The sequence below is a fragment of the Crotalus tigris genome, unplaced genomic scaffold, assembly GCF_016545835.1.
Source record: "Crotalus tigris isolate CLP2741 ecotype Arizona unplaced genomic scaffold, ASM1654583v1 scf7180000018097.2503214, whole genome shotgun sequence".
Taxonomy (NCBI): Eukaryota; Metazoa; Chordata; class Lepidosauria; order Squamata; family Viperidae; genus Crotalus; species Crotalus tigris.
The window spans coordinates 975,647-981,205 of record NW_024096820.1 but is presented as its reverse complement, the minus strand read 5'-3'; positions in this window follow the sequence as shown (position 1 = coordinate 981,205).

Here is a 5,559-nt window from a genome sequence, read left to right as displayed (position 1 = left end):
TTAAAAAAAACCCTGTACATTTGTGAAACTACTAAAAAAAAAGGCCTGCCAAGGCCTGGATCCAGCTAACCTCTGTGTTCCCTCCCTGTGAATGGCCAGTGGTCAGCCACCCTATAGGAGGACACGAGATGGTCAACCTGCCCCGATGAAGCTGAAAATTAAGGGGGGAAAAGAGCAGAGGTGGGGTACCCCTGTAGCCCTGGGCCCCCTTACTAGCCTCCAGGGGCCATTGACAAAAATCAGTTGTGAGGTTTCTGGCTGTTTTGAGACAGGAAATCCACAGCTTCCATTATATCACGTTGAAATAGACTTTATGCAAATAGAATCCACTAATTCTATTATGTCACTTTAATATAGACTTTATGAAAACTCACACACGGACACAGGAAAATTCTAGAACTGCCCATTTCACATCACCATCTTGTGAACTGGGCCTTAAGTATTTTTCTCCAAAGAATCCCCTCCTTTAAATCTCTAAAGATTTTGGATTTAGTTTTCTGCCAGTGGTAAACTAGTAAGATGGAAAGCAGTCTGGAGAACACTGATCTGTTCCCTCCTCCAAGTGTCCTTGTTTAAATTCCTTACATAATCAACCAACCTAGTTTCCCCCCCAAAGACGGAGATGAGATACGTCACAGGAAACAGGATTGGAAGGCTGAAACTGTCAAACTTCTGCCACTTCCCTTTTGGCCTCCTTCCTACACCCAGATCAGGAAAATGGGCTTCCAAGACTCTAGACGTCTTCTGCAGTTGGACTGCATCGTCCCTTTGGGCATGGAGGTCACAACTTAAGTCAGGTGTTGCGGTGAGCTCCACATTATGATCATTCAGAGATTCAGGCCAAATTTCTGGGATGTTTTGCCTTCAAACAAGAGAAATGTTGAATTGAAGCAAAGAGCAGTTTTTGTAGCATTGACTGTCCCAATGAAAGTCTTGTTTGTACCTATGAAGCATTTCTTTCCTGGATGAGATTCCTCAGGGGCAGAAAGCAAGGCTCCTCAAATATTATTTCGGTTTGCTTATACGCCTAACTGAAATGGCTAGTGCTCTCCAGACAAGGGTTTCTTGGACAGGAATAAGCGCGAATCTTACCAGCCACACATTCTGTAGTTCAGGAGCCTGGGGGCAAGGGAGGGTCAGCACTACAAAAACTGCTATTTCCCTTCTGTTGTTTGAAAGAAGAACATCCCAGGAATATGATTGCCAACAAAGCAAAGCTCTATAGATCATTATTTTTAGCCCTTTGAATAACTATTGCCTGTTAAGAAAACATTAAGTTGCGAGAGCTCTGTGTGTGCACGTGTGTCTTATTTTAAGCCATTTTTTTCAGTCACCATGCAATAGTCTGAAGGGAAGGGCAAAAGGACAAGCTGGTCTGAAAGGCTTCATGGCCTCAGAGGGAGAATGGGGAGACGCTGCAGGAGATCAATCGGGACTTTTCACAAACAGAGCAATGTTATGTTCGGTTGCCCCCCCCCTTTTTTTTGGACTAATCTTGCCTGATGAAAAACTCTTGGATTTCAAAAGCTTGCAAATTTTATAACACTTCAGTAAGCCAAATAAAAGTATTGCCTCCACTGATTTTGGATTTTCATTTCTCATGCCCAGTATGGCTACTACTTTTTAAAACTATCATTAAAACATATTTTATTTTTAGGAGTTTTGTCATTTCTGGAAACAGCAAAATAGACTTTAAACCGAAGATACAGAACAGATACAGGCAATATTCATCCTGCCTCCGGCCGACAACCCAGAAGTAACCCAGAAGGAAGACGTGGGTGGTGGCCCATAAGGCAGGGCTGGGGGGGAGGGGCGTTTCTCCACCATCACTGCCGCCGTGGCCACCCTTCACCGCCTTCTTCTTGGAGAAGCCGGGGCAGGGCCAAGGGGAAGGGGGGGCGATGCTCGGCTTTCTTGGCCAAGGGAGCCAACATTACCCGAAGGCCATTTCGGTGGCCACGTGGCCAGCATGGCTAGATGCCACAGGCGCACGGAGTGCTGCTCCCCTCCCACCAAAGTGGAACCTGTTTATCTACTCGCGTTTGCATGCTTTCAAATTACTTCCCGTTATCTGAGTGAAGATGAAAGTCAGGTTGGTATATAGAGGTCGAGGCCAGAAACCAGCAGAGGGATCTGGTTGTCTCGGCATACCACGCCCTGTAGCGCCATCCCGAGGGGAGGAGTTGAAACAGTTTACGTCCGGGATGTGAGGGGTCTGCAGGGGTCCTCTCAGCCTCCTTCTGACTATGGAAGGCAGGCATTCTTTTGCATTTCATTTCATTTACAATTATTGAAAATAATTTTAGTATGTTAGCATATCCTTTGTCAAACCTAGCTAAAAAGCAGTTCAGATAAAGCTGTATGATTGCCAATATGCATTTGAAGCCTTAAAAAAAATACCCTCTACCACGTTCCACTTTTAAATACATTCCCAAATATGGGAATATCTTCTCCTTTCAAACAATAAAGGTTAGGAATAATTTTAGGGCCAGGGTAGTCTAGTAACTGAGTGGATACAGATAATTTATAGGAGTAAGTGAACCTGTTTCAAACCCATTTTAGTTATAAAAGCAGTGCTTCTTTTCTAAAAAAAAAAAAAACAAAAGGTGCCGGAACTCACACATGTCATACAACCCGCCTTGCCTACCCTACAAGGTTCCATCCAAAAAAGGTGCCAGAACTCCGTTCTGGGCGTTCTATGAGAAAAAAAGCCCTGTATAAAAGTCAATTTGTTCTAAGTTAGTCAGTGTCTGTGCTGTTCTGTATCTTTCCCATATTCCAGCCAGTTATGTTATGTTGGAGATTTAAAGAACTTCTAAACTTGCAAAGATGTATAGCTGAGCAAATGAAAGGGGGGAAAAGAGAACAAGGTGAAGATACTATAGTGCCATTTATAAATCCTTATTATAATCTGCAATTATAATTTAATGTTATATTATATGTAATATAAACTGAATTTGCACAGTGCATAAACCCAAAATCTGGTTTCTTGATTTAGTGGGATCTCTCAAACAGGGCAGTTATAGCTTAGCGTGTTTTTAACTCCAGCAAATTGTGATTTATTCTTTCAACCCTGGTTAGCCAAGCTCAGCATGGTATGAACTCAGCCCTGATGTGGAGTGTCTCTTCCGGAAGGCAGATCTGCTCTTCAGCCGGAGGTTCCGTCTTCTTTTTCAGCCTCCAAAGCGCTGAGGCTCCGTGGGCTACAGCTGCATTTAAGAGAGGAAAGCTCTGGTGGGAAGCAGAATGCTGAAATTTAATAAAGAATAATTCATAGGCAGAAGGATTAACAGGGAAACAAGTTAATGACAAAGCAAATCTAACTTAATTAGAAAAGAAAGTTAGGCGAGTGGAACCAACAATTAAATATGTAACTCCCTTCTGTACCTGTTGGGATCACCGGGTCAAACTGCATGTTGCATTATCTGCAGGGCCGGCTGCTGACTTGAGCCCTTTGGGCTCTGCCCAGGAAGCGTCTCCACCAGCAAGCCTTAAACTCCCCTTTGCGCTCCTGCTCCGTCTCCAGGGTGGAGGTGAAAAGGCCCCCCCTTTGGCAAAACCCCTCACCGGTCTGTTATCTAGCAGCAAGTTGAACATTTAAGTTCTGAGAGCTTCTGACTTCAGGCATTGATTGTATCTAATTCCAGCACCAGCACGGACTAAGTAGAATCTTAATACGACTCAAATACTTTTCTGAATCCTGGACTTATTAATTTATTAATGAGAAGGAGATTTGTATGAGAGAGAGATAGAGATAGAGAGAGAGAGAGAGAGAGAGAGAGAGAGAGAGAGAGAGAGAGAGAGAGAGAGAGAGATCAGATCAGGAAATCAGAAGAAATAAATTAATAGAATTGAGGGTGCATCATTTGCATATTAAAGAAATCAAATCCCTGTTTCTGATCCTGCCAGCCAAGAGGCATGCAATAGCCGAAACCTTGAACCAAGAGCATTCCCTCGCTGCAATCTCGCTTCTCCATATTAATAAATCAGCAACATTTCTTCTTAGGAAAGCCGAAGGAGCTTGCAGAAGAGACTTACTGGATGCAGCCAGGAGACGGCTGTTGGGGATGCTTCCGTGTATTTTTATGCGTTTACTGTGGGTGCAGGGCCTTTGGGGGTCTTTCTACCAGAAGTAGAGGAAAGCAACTGTTTTTAGCTAGGACCCACCTAACAGCAGTCAAGTGAACCACCCCCCCCCCCACGTCCCGTCTTTGTAACTGTCACACACCCACAAACATGCAAACATACAAACCCCGCTTAGTTTAGTCACAGACAAGTTTTCTTTGGTTAATGTTTCTAGGATCCCACAGAAGAAAGATGGAAAATAAATCACCGCCTGAGATCTTGAAGAATTAGTGTCAATTACAGCAAAGAGCCGAGGACTGGGTGAATCAATTTGAAGCAGGAAATTCATTCGGGCAGAGTGAAGATTTTCCAACTCGCCTTCTTAGATTAATAGTTTGTCAGAAGACTGAAACTCAAATATGCCTTGTATCAATTTATCATTGGTATTTCTCCTCTCCTTGTGAAACCTCTCCTTCCCGGGAACGCAGCCGAGATTCTGCCCGAGTCCCGTCCTTTTCGTGGTTTGGGTCAGTGGTACTTTCAGAATTACACCGGAGCGGCTCTGAAGGACTGTGGCGCCCGGCTGTGGGTCTGTACACTTGCACACACATGTGCACTTGCACCTATATGAAATCAGTCAGATCAGGGATGAACAGTGAGAAAAACAGACTTACAAATAATACAGAATGATCTTTGGAGTCTTTTTCTTCTGAATGTCCTTTTTTTTTATTAAAGCAACAGAAAATACATCATGCAGAGTATTTCATATTATTATACAGCGAATCTGCCAGGCAGCTTTTCCAGCCACATCAGACAGACTTTGTGATGGCCTCCAGTTTTGCACAGTCACTAGAGTGTCGCACCATGAATTATTAAATCAGTGCTTTGTGGTAATACATAATTTCTTATCAATTATTCATGCTAATGTGTGTGTAGTTTACTTAATTGTGTTATTGACGATCAAAAGTAATTTCCTGAAAATCCTCAAGGACAGAAAATTTAATCAGCATAACTACTTTTCAGATGCAATGCTGTTAAGTGTTCTTAATTTGCTCAACAGTTCACTTATTTATGTACCTTTCTGGTGGAAAAATGGGTTTAATCAAACCATTAGAATGAAGAGTTCATATACGTAACGGGCAAATTCACCTGAGTGATCGGTAATTATGCTGCAATGGAAGTGAAATTGCTTCTGTTTGGCAAATGGTTTTGATGGTGGAACTTTTGGAAAGAAAAGGATTAAAAAAAAAACCCATCTCGCGATGGTGATTGGATGATGGCAGAAAAAGGCCGGGTTCCCTCTCCCCCCCCCCACAGTTCACAGGGGGGGGGGCTTCGTTGTCAGGAAGAGCTGCTGCTCTCAGGGCCCCTCAGATAAATGCAGCCTGGCTGGAGGTGAAGAGGGGCTGGATCTAATGCGGGGGGGGGGGGTGAGGGGGGAGGGAGGGGGGAGCCGTGTTTCCTACCACTGCCTGTTCTCTTTTGGGAATACGA